Genomic DNA, 14,943 nt, shown 5'->3' on the forward strand with positions numbered 1-14,943 from the left:
AACCTAGAACATTAACTACAATGTCATTTATACTAGTAAAAAAAAAAATTAGAAACAACCAAAACATTTAAATAGAGAAAAATGACTATTAAAGTTATACTATAATACATCTGTAAAGGAAATGTTTTACAGGCATTTAAACTGAGTTGTTGGTATATGTACATCACTAAGAATAACTTTAGAACTAACACATGCTGTGAACTTTCCTTCAACTCACATGTCTTCTGTCAGGATTCATTTGGACACAGCAGCATTTTAAATTCAAGGATCCAATACTAAGCCCCTATCTCTCATCTGGTTTCATTGTCCTAATTCACGGCCTCTTCAGGGCCTTCTTCACTTCAGCGTTTCTCAGGGAGTAGATGACAGGGTTGAGGAGAGGAGTGACCACCCCGCAGAATATGGCCACCATCTTGTCCACAGAGTGGCAGGTCTCAGATAAATGAAGATGATGGGCCCAAAGAACAAGACAACCAACGTGATATGGGACCCACAGGTGGAGAGGGCCTTGCACCGCCCTTCAGAGCAGACTGATGAGGAAGGCAAGTTTGAGTAGGAAAAGCACATTACAGAAATAGTGGACGATCATGTTGGGGCCACAAAAGGTCAAGTGGAAGGTGAGAAGGACTTGGGCAGAGGAATGTACAAAGCCCCTCAGCCATGCAATTCCCACCAGGACAGCACACTCCTGCTGGGTCATGATGGTGGTATAGTTGAAGGGCTTGTAGATGGCCATGTAGAGGTTATAGGCCATAATAGTGAGCAGGAATATCTTAGTACCACCAAAGAAGTGGATGAAAAATAGCTGTGTCAGGCAGCCCCACAGATATAGCTTTCCTTTCAGCCAGCAAGTCTGAGATGAGTTTGAGGGCTATAGTAAAGGAGTAGCAGATCTCCGTGAAGGACAGCTGAGGAAGAGGTACATGGGAGAACCAAGACTTTAGCTTGTGTTCGAGGTTTGGAACAGAAGGGTATCAGGAATGAAAGAAAGAGAAAAAGAATGTGAAAGGGAAAGAAGGAAGGAAGAAAGGGAAGGAGGGAGGGAGGGAGGGAGGAAGGGAGGAAGGAAGGAAGGAAGGAAGGAAGGAAGGAAGGAAGGAAGGAAGGAAGGAAGGAAGGAAGGAAGGAAGGAAGGAAGGAAGGAAGGAAACTCTCTGCACCTCCTGATTAGGAGAAAGGCCCAGAAAAATGAATTCAGGCATACTGTGTGTGTAAGTCATGAAGTTAGTACTAGCAGACAATATTTTGTGTGGGGTGGTCTGAAATGATACAAAGCAAGAGACTGTTCATTGGAATGAGTGTGTGAATTCTATAATAAACTCTGGCATATCTGAGAAGCTTGTAAGCTATATATCAAAAGATGAGTAGGAATTAATTGTGTGTAGAAGAGAACATTCCAAGAAGGCAAAAGAGCAAGTACAAAACTATGAGAATTCAGTGTGTATGACTAGAGTAAAGGGGGTAATAGCAAAATAAAAATCAGGATATAGAATGTAGAACAATTTAAAGAAGGACTGTTATGGACATTGAGTTTATCCTGCAGACATTGGGGAATCACCAGATATGTGAGTCAACTAAAAAAATAAAATCACTAATGGAAATGTGAAGTTGGGGGTTCCTCTGGCTTTGCCCAGGCTGCTTGAGGTGAGGGGTCAGGTGGATGCACAGCGGGCGCAAAGAATGCTGCGGAGACAGCGAATGGTGGTAACACGCAGTCTGCTTTATTAAGGAAGTGCTGGACAATATATATTGTGGGGTGAGGGGACGGGGCAGGCAGGAGGCGGCGTGTGGGGCGTTGGTTGGTTGGGGCTGGTGGGAGTTAGGCAATGTGGGAGTTGGCCGGCGGGAATTGGCTAGTGGTCGTTGGATGGCGTGGCCCCGGCGAGGGGGGGGAGAGGGGGAGGCAGCAGGTCGGGCTCGGCGGTTAGGCAGGAATGGTTGAGAGGGCGTGGCTCGCCCGTACCTCGGCGAAGAGCGGGCGGCCTGTTCACCAGACAGGGAGGGCGGGACTCGCCCATGCCCCTGCGGAGAGCAGGAAGCCCGTCTGTTCTACCAGTTCCCTTGGCCCACCGCAGCTCGCCTGGATAGCCTTCCCTCAGAAATGGACCCAAGGAAGGGAAAACCTGTGAGGAGATTAGTGCCTCATTGGGAACTAAAAGAACCTCTTGGGGCAGCTAGGAGCCAGGGCAGGCTTACATTTTTTACATACATTTCTATTACATCTGAATGATTTTAATTGTTGTTTGTTTCCTGAAAACTTCCTTCAACCTCCTTCCTTTCATCCTTTCTAGCCATGGTTTTCAGAAAACATTCACAACTTCCCCACACGCCCTTCAGAGTGTTCAGAAAAGATGTCCCTTCTGTACCACCCTTGTCACTCAGTGCCCCTTCTTACTTCTGTTTTCCCTCTGAATTCTCTTCATCTACACTTGGTTAATGGGTAACTTTGTCCCTTCACAAGGGTCTTGCTCATTCCCTAAGTTCTTCTCTGTATTGGTACCTTCATGTCCTCCAATTTTATGCCCCTCAGTGGTGACAAAGGTCTGAACCACTCACTCTGCATGTCACTCAGGCTCTGACATACCCTTCTTCCCAGCCCAGCCCTCCAGACACTCAGGGCATCACCATGACTTCTCACTGACTGGTATGAAACTGTCCCAGTCCATGCTGAACTCTGTCCAAGGTGGCTGAGGTCTGTCTGTCAACACAGCCCCTCATGTAGCTCCTGGGATGAGGAGCCAGATGCCTTCCTCTCATACTAAAAAGATCCTTCCCTTGGCTATTAGGACAAGGTCAGGTGATTCAGAACCAAAAACCAGAAGGAAATCACTGGGAAAGTTTAAACCACAGAGACAAAGAAAAGTGATAGAGACCAGCCTGACCTTCTCAGATCAGCAGGGAGATTTTACCAAGAGGCTGTTCATGGAAGAAAGGACTGCTAGGAGCCTGGCTGCGGTCACCCCTCGGGCTGAAGTGTGGTTTGCTGGCCTGGCGGGGGAGCAGCCGCGGCAGGCCAAGCCGCTGCCCCCATAATAGGGTGGCTGGTCGGACTCACCGCCACCCCTGAAGGAAGCTCGGCATGGGCGCAGAGTGCCCTCGGGTCTCCCCTTCTCGGCAGCCATGCTTCCGCGGCCGCCCCTCCTCCCAGATGGCGCCACACGATGCCTGTGGGGCAGCACCCTTCTTCTTCTTTCTCCCTGTGCAGGCGCAGTATGGAAAATTCCAGTCTGCCCTTTTCCCCTCCCCCGACAGCAACAACAGCCAGGCGTGGGTGGAAAAATCCAGTCTGCCCTTTTCCCCTCCCCTGACAGCAGCAACAGCCAGGCGTGGGCGGAAAAATCCAGCCCACCCTTTTCCCTTCCCCCGACAGCAGCAACAGCCAGGCGTGGGTGGGAAACTCAAGTCTGCCCTCCACCCCAGCAACAGCAGCCACCAATCCCTAAACCCTGCCCCTTCCCCCAGCAACAGCGACAGCCAATCCCTAACCACCACCCCTCCCCCGTCCAGTACCGCCCACTGACCTTTCGCTGGCAACCAATCAGAACAGGGCGTGGCTTCAACCAATCAGCCTTCCCCAGCCCCTATAAAACTGTTGCCTCTCCCTCAATAAAGTGGACTTGCGTGTTTACCTTGTCTCCGCGGTAGTTCTTCTGCCCTGCGCCCTCCAGTCCTGAGAGCCCCCGACAAGGGCCTGGCCTCCCTTGTCCCCAGTTCGTCGCCTGCTTCTCCGGGCGACCCCTTCGTCGCCGGCTTCGCCGGGCGACCCCGTCAGCCGAACCGCGCAACCCCTTGTGAGACCGATCCCTCGTCTGCTGCCGGACCGACCCCTCGTCCCAAGTGGGACCGACCCCTCGTCCCAAGCGGGACCAACCCCTCGTCCAGAGCTGGACCGACCCCTCGTCCGCAGCCAGACCCCACCTCTACCGACCGAGCAAGCCGTCGCACCTGGCCTCTTGTGTTCACACTCAGGGTTCCTCAGGTAGTATCAATGTGATGTCAGGAAAGTTATTTTACTTCTTAGAGACTCAGGGTCCTCAGGGAAACATGGTGATAATTCCTACCTCACAGGTAGCTGTCCTAATCTTTCTTTTAGGCCCATTCCAGAATGTCCCATACTCTGTATTGTCTTAGGTTACTCTCAGACATGAGAAATCCAACTCCCAGTGCACAGGACTTTAAGGTCAATGGTCCCTCTTTTCTCAGGGCATTTTGGAATCACTGCACTTACCACACTAACTTATCTTACAAGGCCATCGGCACCCTGAACAGTGAGCTTCCTGAGAACAGGGATTATATCTTGCTCACCATGTTATCGCCAGGGCCTACTGAGATGCCTACCAAGATATAGCATCCAAGAAATGTAGTTAAAATGAATGAATCGAAAAAAAATGAATGAATTGATTGCAGATATATATCTTCCCTAAACTTCTTAGGACAATCATAGGCACATTGGATCAGTTCCATAAATATTGAAGGAACAAAGTTCCCCAAGGACCAAGACTATGTCTTCTCCATCCCTCAATCCTAGTGCCTACACTGTGTTTGCATCAGGGTAGGTGTACAGTCAAAGACCTGATCGTTGAGAGAGCTCTTTGTAAGATGCCATGTGCTTCATGAAACATTCCTTTGCTTACAAATGGGATGGTAAAATTCACATGCAAAAGAAACAGATGGTACAAAACAAACTCCCCTCAGTGTTTCTGTGGCTGTGCTGTTTTCACCACAGTTACATTTCCTGTTCTGACCACAAAGATCCAAATAACAACCTGAGGACAGCCCTCCACTCACCCAGGTTTCCCACTTAGCCAACTGAGAAGCACCATATCTAAGACACCAACCAATACTCTTACATTGCTTAAGCCAGAAAGCTGTGGATGTGCAACCCCTGCTCTCAGGTTTGGGGATGCTGAGACTAAGCCTTGTGGGGTCTTAATTCTACCTGATTTAAAACAAAAGCAAAAGAGACCTGCCTCTCTTCTGCCTCTTTGGCGTTTCTCAGAAAAATGGGAACCACGGAATCCTGACCCTGAGTTCACACTGCTCAAGAGACAGGGGAATGGCATTATGATCAGGTGAGAGGAGGTTAGTCCCCAGTGAGTTGTACCCATTTCCCCTTTCTAATCAGAGAGACTTCCTCATGGGAAGCAGGACCTGGTTACTAAAAACTCAAGCTTCTTTATGGAAACAGTTTCAGAAATCAAAAGAAAATGTGAACATTTAAATTAACCCATGTTCACAGATACTCTGGATGGGGCTCTATGCTGTTCAGCAGGTAATTAGATACAGCTAGGAACAGGCGTAGCTCAGTATTGATCACCTGCTTCACATGTACGATGTCCTGGGTTCAATCCTTAGCACCTCCTTAAAAAAAAAAAATAGATACAGCTTCTGCTAACCATGGGTTAGTCATGGGAGTTTATATGAAATGACATGACTTGAAAAGGTAGGTTGAAGAATTAGGGGCCTCATGTGTCAGGAAATGGAAATTATATTGTTTTGGTGTGGACAAGGGAAAAGATCAGTAGTTCCCAACCAGGAGCAAATGCTCCAGAAGCAAATGGCAATGTCTGGAGGCACTTCTGGTTGTCATTACCTGGGGCAGGGCAGAATGAGGTGGGCTACTTAGTTGGTAGACTATGTAGTGCAGTGCAAATGATCGTCACCTAAAGCAAAGAATTAACTGACCCAAATGTTAATAGTGCTGCTATTGAGATACCATGGTATTGGTACAGACTAAACAAATTCCTCCTGAATTGATAACCACTGAAACTAAGTTTTGGTCATTACGCTGCCATTCTCGCATCTGTATCTTTGAAATTTTCCATAATAAAAAGTCTTTCAAATGCCATAAGCACTCTTCTAATATGCAACAAGCTGTACAGCAATGCTATTCACAAATACCATTGTGAATTTTAATCAGCCTTGATTAAAATTAAAATTGAAATAAGATGCCACAAGTTTCAACTATTGGCTAAGAAATTTTGATGAGACTGCTTAAGATAAAAATGGTTTGTTTACAATTGCTTTTAAGAATGCAAACACAGATTTTACCATTACCCTTTGTATGGAAAAAATAGAGGAAAGAAATTTAACAAATATTTATATTTAATAATAGCTTAAGTACAACCTATATTTATTCCATAAAACGCCATCATGAAATTGAATTTCTGTGAAAGTCTTTCAGCCAAAATCATTTCTATACTGAAATATTTGTATTAATAAATGTAAGGAAGATAGAGGTTTTTAATTTATTGAAATATATCACTCATAAATAAACATACATAAACAATAAAAGTATTATAGTTGTGAACCTACAAAACAAACATATATAATATCTCATCTTACCACCAATAACTTGAATTGTTTTTAAACCTTTTTAAACTAATGATTAAAGAGTATTGTCAAAATATTACTACTAAACAAAGTATTTTCCCCTAACAATCTGATTATTATCTTTATATTGTTTCTATATGAAAATACATAAACAATTAAGTGTATAGCAAAAGTTGTGTACTTAAAAAGCAAACATGCATAACATCATACAGGGGTCCCATACATCAACCCTCCTCCAACACCTTGCATTGTCATGAGACGTTTGTTACAAACTATGAAAGAACACTGTCAAAATCTAACTACTAATCATAGTTCTTTTCTTATATTTGGTGTGCTTTTTCCCCAACCCACCCTATTATTATTTTTTAAATATATTTTTTATGATAGAAGTTGTAAATTTATAAAACAATCATGCACATGTGCAGAATTCTCAAACAACACCCCTCCATCAACACACCACAATGTGGTGTGTCATTTGCTACAGATAAAATAATATCATCTGATTATTGCCATGTCCGTAGTGTATATTGGGCTCACATTTTCCATACTGCCTCAGTATCAACACAGTACATCTTTTGCATAGATGCAAGAATATTATATTATTACTACTAACCACAGTCCATAGGTCACTCCAGCTGTATTTTTCCCATGCTTCTCCACATTCCCAACACCCTGCAGTAGTGATACACATTTGTTCCAGCTAACAAAGGACACTCTTTCATCTGTACCCTTAACCACCATTCTCATCCACCTCTTGGTTAACCATGCTTTCAGTTCCTAGATTATTCTCTAGCATTCTGTCAATTGGCATTTACACACCTAGACTACCGTTTTCAGTCACTTCCTCATTTATAAACTAGCTGTTACTCACTGTGTGTTACCATCTACTCTATACATTTCCACACATTTACAGTAAAGCTAATTAAAACTTCTACATACATTAAATATCAGTAGTCCACTCAGTCCTTCTCTTATCTCCTTTAAGAATCCACCACCTACCACCAGGTCTTGAAGATATTTTCCTATAATTTCTTCTAGAAGTTTTATGGTTCTTGCTTTTATTTTTAGTTTTTTTATCCATTTTGAGTTAGTTTTTGGAGAAGGTGTGAAATGGGGGTCCTCTTTCCTTCTTTCGGCTATGGATGTCCAATTCTTTCAGCACCATTTGTTGCATGGATTGCTCTGCCCAAGCTGTGTGATGATACCTGTGAGGGTCTGTTTCCGAACCATAAACTTGGTTCCATTGGTCTATTGTGTCTGTCTTTAGGCCAGTACCATGTTGTTTTTACCACTAAAGGTAGGTATTATGATTTAAAGTCTGGAGATGATGGTTCACTTTTCCTTTTTATGATGTTTCTGGCTATTCAGGACTCCTTACCCTTCCAAATAAATTTAATGTTGTGTTTTCAATTTTTTCTTTAATTTTCTTTATCGGTATTGCATTAAATCTGTATATCAATTTGAGAGAATTGACATCTTAATGATATTTAGTCTTCCAATTCATGAGCATGCAATGCTTTTCCAGTTATTTAGGGCTTTTTTTATATGTTATAACATTGAGCTGCAGTTTTCTGAATACAAGTGCTTTACATCATTGGTTAAGTTTATTCCTGACTATTTGAGCTTTATCCATCATATTTTATTTTCACCACTCTTTTGACACTTCTAATTACTTTTGTTGATATAATCTTCATTTCTAGACTCTCTTCCAGGCCTCTCTCTCCTGTCTTTTCTTTATAGGCTTTAGCACACCCTTTAGTATTTGCTGAAAATCTGGTCTCTTGCTTAGAAATTCTCTCAGTTTCTGTTTATCTGTGAATATTCCAATTTTGCCCTCATTTTTGAAAGATAGCCTTGCTGGATATAAGATTCTTGCTGGAAGTTTTTCTCTTGTAGTATCTTAAATGTATCAGACCACTGTCTTCTTGCCTCCATGGTTTCTGGTGCGAAATCACCACTTAATCTTATTGGATATCCCTTATATGTTAAGCATTGCTTTTCTCTTGCTGCTCTCAGAATTCTCTCTTTGTCTTTGGCCTTTGACATTCTGTCTTGGAGTTGGTCTATTTGGATTTTTTCGGATGGGAGTACATCATGCTTCTTGGACAGGGATATCTATGTCCTTCAATAAGGTTGGGAAATTTTCTACCATTATTTCTTTAAATATTCCTTCTGCCCCTTTTCCCTTCTCTTCTCCTTTTGGGACACCCATGACCAGTATGTTTTGCATGCCTTTTGCTGTCATTTAGTTCCCTGAGACCTTGTTCAATTTTTTCCATTCTCTTCTGTTGCTGCCTCCCTTCACCCCTCCTCCTAGCCCTTGTTATCTCCCTTTTCCAGCCGTGGCTATCCTTCCCGCCAGTCCCGCCCACTTAGCCAACTCATAATCTGCCCCCTTCCTTAGTTACCGCTTACCTCATAGCTGCCTGCACGGCTCCGCCTATCCACTACCGCCCCGTAGTTAATCCGCCCCAGCTCCTACCCCTCCCTTAACCCGACCCTATATAATCAAGTGTATTTCCGCAATAAAGTGGACTAGCTCACTCTCACAGGCTGTCTCCGTGGTTTTTACCGCGCGTCCCCCACACCTGGAGAACCTAGGTCTACGCGCTGGCCTAGGGGCTCACCGCCGAGCCGTGGAAGCGCGCCCGGTCCTCGTGGGTTGCTAACTCAAAGTAGCAAGCTCAAAATAGCAAATCCACAGCAGGGGGCTCGTCCAGGATCCTTTCTTTCCTTCCACCGCCCTCCGACCCCTCTCTGCTGCTGCTGCTGTCTACAGGCGACCATTTCAGCTCTCCAGGTAGGGACTCCATCGCCATCTTTTCTTCTCCCACTATGGGCGCCTCTCTCTCCTCACACCATACCCCTCAGGTTCGGCTTTTAGCCGCCCTGCTTGATACCAATGGAGTCCGCGTTTCCCTGAAACAGCTCCAAAAATACTGGGACCTGCTACTCCCTTTTAATCCATGGCTCGCCACCTGCCAGCTCTGGAGCCCGGACACATACTCTCGACTCATAGATCGAGTCACCTCCACCATAGAGCATGAGAAGCAGTCTTTTCCGCCCGGCCTGCTGCCTGCTGTAGTAGCCATACGCGCCTGTCTCCTTGGTGCGCCGTCAGAAGCCATCCGGGACAAATCGGTTAAGCAACCCAATGACTATGAGCCCAATGATCCTGGCGACACAAATTCTCTGTCTGACCAGCTTGCCACCGCTTTCGAGCGCGAACCTCCCCGCCCGCGCTCCCCACGGCCCGCAGAAGCCGCTTCAGTAGCTCCTCAAAATAGCGGACTTTCTCCTTCTTCTTCCACCTCTGCCCAAAATGGCGCACTTCCGGCTTCTTCTTCACCTATATCCGAGCCCGCCGGCGGGAACAAAGGCGCTTCCTCTCGCCTTTACCCGCCCCTCCCTGTCCCGTCATCTTCCGGCCCTGCCCCGGAAATGACTTCGCCGCCATCTTGGCTGGCGCCCGGAAATGACGTGACTTCGCCGCCATCTTGGCCGGCGCCCGGAAATGACGTGACTTCGCCGCCATCTTGGCCGGCGCCCGGAAATGACGTGACTTCGCCGCCATCTTGCCCGGCGCCCGGAAATGACGTGACTTCGCCGCCATCTTGGCCGGCGCCCGGAAATGACGTGACTTCGCCGCCATCTTGGCCGGCGCCCGGAAATGACGTAACTACACCGCCATCTTGGCGGGCGCCCAGAAGTGATGTAGCCGCTCCGCCATCTTGTCCAGCGCCCAAAAATATCCCACCGCCAGTTTGTTGCCACCTTGACTCTGCTAAGCCATCATTCTCTCATCTGTTTCCCGCTACCATTCATCCCTCGCCACCACCGTATGGCAGCAGCCCCCCACCTGCTTCTAGCGAAGCACATTCTCCCGCCCCCCAGCTATACCCACTCAACCTGCTGCCCACGCAGCAACGCCCTCAGACTTGGCTTCCCTTCACAGCAGAAGAAGTTAAAACTCTTCGCAAAGCCGTTAAAGAAGACGGCATTGATAGCCCATATGTTCAACAACTAATAGAAGAGCTGGGGGTTCAGCTTGTTCTTCCTTATGATTGGATTTCTCTAGCCCGTTCCATCCTTCAGCCAGGCCAGTTCCTTGAGTGGCGCGCTCACTATCAAGTGGCTGTTGATCAACAAGTAGTGGAAAATGTTCGAGCAGGTGTCCAAGATCCAGCTGATGCCTACACAGGGGTTAACAACTATGCTGACCCTCGTTCCTATGTGGACATAGACCCAGGGTTTTGGCACCGAGTGAAAGTTCTCGTTCAGCGGTCATTCTCTTTAATTTCCACCAAACAATCCACCAAGTTCGCGCAAATGCTTCAGGACTCGCAAGAAACCTTTCCGGCATTTGTCGCCCACGTTATCGAAGCATGCCAACGTAAAATTACTAACGAAGATGCTCAGTTTGCGTAAGCAAAAGAACTCATTCTCGATGGGTGCCTCGCACCCTTCCGAGCTGTCATCCTTCCTATCCGCGATAAGCCGATGCACGAATGGGTCCTAGCTTGTCGAGATATTGACCCACAGACTAAAGCACTTACTGCTGCCTTCGCTTCCGCCATGGCTGTCTCATCTGCCTCCACTTCTGCCTGTTTTCGATGCGGTCAGCCCGGTCATTTTGTTCGTGAGTGCCCTCAACCGGCAGCTCCCCACCCTGCCGTAGCACTGCACAGACCAAGAGGTCCCCCCACGCCATGCCCGCGCTGTGGTAAAGGGTATCACTGGGCCCGCGACTGCCGCTCAGCGCAACGTTTTTCTCAGCCTTTAAACTTCCAGCGGGGCAGGCCTCAGCCCCTCCCCCAAGAGGCCCTCCACAAAGCTCCAAAACCCTAATGTGGACCATGCCTATCAAACGTCACCACAGACCTTCACTAGAACTTAAAATACAGGGACAATGGCTTGACGTACTCTTGGACTCGGGTGCCAAAATCTCTTGTATTCCCTTCGAAATCGCCGCTTTTAATCACTGGCCCCTCGAAACTGGCCCTCAAGTCATCGGCGCCACGGGAGCTGCTACCTCTTGGAAAACATCTCAGCCTCTGCATTGGAGCGACCGAGAGGGTCACGAAGGCCAAATTCGTCCACTCGTCCTCTCTTCAGTCCAAACCATCCTGTGGGGAAGAGAGGTACTCAGCCAGCTAAAAGCTCGAATCACTACAGAAGCCTTCTTAGCTGCGCTGCCCCCCCCCCCTTATAGGGGCCACTGCTCCCGTTTCAAGACCTGACCCTATCCCTCTGGAATGGGACACAGAGGAGCCCATCTGGGTCGAGCAGTGGCCCTTGCCAACTCACAAACTACAAGCTCTCTCTGCCCTCATTGAAGAGCAACTACAGGCAGGGCATATTGAGCCGTCTACCAGTCCCTATAACTCACCAGTTTTTGTCATCAACAAAAAGAACACAAGCAAGTTTCGCCTCCTCCACGACCTTCGAGAAATTAACAAGCATATTAAGCCAATGGGGCCACCTCAGCCTGGTTGCCCGCATCCCACTGCAGTCCCCCAGCATTTTTATGCAGCCACTATTGACATCAAAGATTGCTTTTTCTCCATTCCCCTTCACCCGCGAGACTGTCCACGATTTGCGTTTACAGTCCCGCGTACCAACAATCAAGGGGCAGCACTCCGATTCCAATGGCGAGTACTACCACAAGGCATGCGGAACAGTTCAACTATATGTCAGCTCTATGTCAATCATGCCATTGAGCCGCTACGCTCTAAGTTCCATCCAGAGCACACATACATCATCCACTATATGGATGACCTTCTTTTAGCAGCAAGTTCTAACACACTTCTCAATGATTTACTCTCTGCAGTTATGACGAACCTCTCAAGTCTCGGATTAACAGTGCAACCTGACAAAGTTAGCCCCCAGCCACCTTTCCAGTTCTTAGGCTTTCATTTTCATCAATATATTCGGCCCACCAGCCCGCAAATCCATGTTTCTGATCACATGACGCTGACTGAGCTCCAACGGCTTTGCGGACAGATCAATTGGCTTCGATCAGCACTCCCCATCACAACAGCGCAAATGCAACCCCTTTTCGAGCTCCTGCAGACTAAGTGCAGTCCATCCGCTGCAGTCATTCGCCCCATCACCATCACCCCAGCTGCCAAAGAAGCCATCCAACAAGTAAATGCTGCACTCCAGCAATGCCGCCTAGAGCGATTCTCTCCCGATCTCCCAATCCTTGCCTTAGTTTTGCCAACACCAGTCACCCCAATGGGTCTCCTATGGCAAGATGGTCCTCTTCTTTTTCTACACACATCAAAAAGTAAACTCCCAAAAATCTGCCCATTTACAAGGGCTTGGATCACATTAGCCACTGACTTAGTACTTCTCTCCATACAAACGTACGGCGTCCCACCACACACCATTGTTTGGCCCTTTGATGCAAAAGAAGTTACTTCCCTTATCATGAATAATGCTCAAATGCAGAGCCTGATAGAGTTCTTTCGTGGCTCCTTCGACAACCACTATCCTCATCATCCACTGCTGCAAGGTGTGTCTCAATTAGCATTTTTCAACCCGTTCCGTCCGCTGCCCGCAAGAAAGCCAATTCCCTTTGCCATCACTGCTTTCACTGATGCCTCAAAAAAGGCCTTCGCTGCTGTCCTATATGCGCCAGGAAAGCTTGAGCCACGACAGGTAATGTTTGCCAATCACCTTTCTGTTCAAGTGGGTGAACTTTTAGCTGTTGCTGCAGTCCTCAATCTTTACCCAGACCAACCTCTCAACATCTTTACAGACAGCTTATACACCTTACAGGTATGTCGCAGCCTCCCACTTGCTACCTTTCTACCCAGCGACTCATCTATAGATCAAGCACTCGCCTTTGTACAGCGACTGCTTGAAGAAAGGCAACAACCCTGGTTCATCGCTCATATCAGAAGTCACTCTGGCCTGCCAGGACCACTGACTCAAGGAAATGCCCTTGCTGATGCCTTAGCGTCTGGCCGCCATGTATACCCAGCTGCCATTCGAGAAGATTCCATTGACAAGACAAGACTAGGGGACTTCGTCAACCAAGCCAAACTTTTACACTCTCAATTCCACTTCTCTGCGCGATCTATCCAGAAGCTCTTTCCAGACCTCCCCATCGAAACATGCAAACATCTTGTGCGTTCCTGTCGAACATGCGCACCTTTGCTACCCCTTGGACCCTTGCAGCCCCGCGGAGCTAATCCCCGTGGCCTGCGGCCTAACTCCCGCTGGCAACTAGACGTCACCCATGTTAGTGCTTTTGGGCGCCTTAAATATCTTCATGTTGCAGTTGATACCTTCTCGCACCTATGCTATGCCGTGCCCCTCACAGGAGAGAGTGCCAAACATTGCATCAAAGCGCTTCGGCAAGCCATTCTATTCATGGGAATTCCCTGGGATCTAAAAACCGACAATGGACCAGCCTACCGCAGTGCCACCTTTGCCAGCTTTGTGCAGATGTACCACATCACACACCATTTCGGCATCCCCTACAACCCGCAAGGGCAAGGAATTGTTGAGCGCACTCACCAACAGCTCAAACTACTCATTCAAAAAGAAAAAACTTCCTCTCCCCATAAAGCCCCTGCCGACGTCATTACTGCTTGCCTTATCCATCACAATCTCCTGACCTTCGATAACAAAGGACTCTCCCCAACTCACAAACATTGGGGACCCATGTGGCAACCTTCGCAAGTTCCTCTTGTTCATTGGAAAGACCCCGCCACAAACCTTTGGCAAGATCCAGCCCCCTTGCTAGCACAGGGGAGAGGCTTTGCTTGTGTCTTCCCAGACTCCGAGCCACAACCGCTCTGGGTTCCTGGGGGCTACATCAGGCCTGCCACCGACCCCAAAGTTCCACTGAATGACGAGTACACTGTGCTCTCCCTTAGAGACAACATTGACTGCGGAGGCCCAGATGTCACCCCATTCGCTCAAATTCAACACCAACCAGCCCCTCCCTGAAATGTTTATATTTAAATAAGTACTCTCTCCGAGTTTCTTTCCGCTGATTGTCCCTCCCCTATGAGGGCTCTCTTCTCCCTTCTTTGTCTTTACAGATTCCCCAAAAGACTCGACTCTGCACAATTTACAAGAAGAGCCTTATTGCCGCCTCTACAACCTGCTGCTGACAAGTACCTGACCTCCACCGAAACGTGCCTTACAACTTATCAGAGAAGAACTCTCAGTGCAGATGCTCTTCCCACTCCCCTCGCACCCTCACCCACTTTTATACTTCTTTTTTATAGTCTTCATTTTTTTAACAATCTTTTCAGCTGTCTGTCTCGCCGCTACAGCCCCAGCAGATTGGAACCTCCGCCAACGCTTTCTCCTTGCTGTCGCCTTTCTACTTCTAATTGGCGTTTTCACCTCCCTCGTCGCCCTCCTCCCATGACCACCATGCGCCCCCAAGCAAATTCACTCGAGCCTACCTCTCCAACACCACCGTCCGTGAGAACCACACCAGCTCCTTCTCGCCGCGAACGACGTCGACAACGCTTCCTTGCCCGCCGCCTAAGCCGTCTTTCCCTTGAAGATGATGACCCCATCGAGCGCCAAGTTCTCCAGCTCCTCCGACAGGCCCGCTCTGTTCACACCCCCGCCTCCTGTTCC

At 47.7% G+C, this 14,943-nt stretch overlaps 1 pseudogene; it reads right to left on the bottom strand.

The window, feature by feature from the left end:
* Positions 1-313: 313 nt before the first annotated feature.
* LOC131280202 (olfactory receptor 4X2-like) lies at positions 314-10,063 on the bottom strand (annotated as a pseudogene).
* Positions 10,064-14,943: the final 4,880 nt, after the last annotated feature.

Source organism: Dasypus novemcinctus, chromosome 10, assembly GCF_030445035.2.
Source record: "Dasypus novemcinctus isolate mDasNov1 chromosome 10, mDasNov1.1.hap2, whole genome shotgun sequence".
Lineage (NCBI taxonomy): Eukaryota > Metazoa > Chordata > Mammalia > Cingulata > Dasypodidae > Dasypus > Dasypus novemcinctus.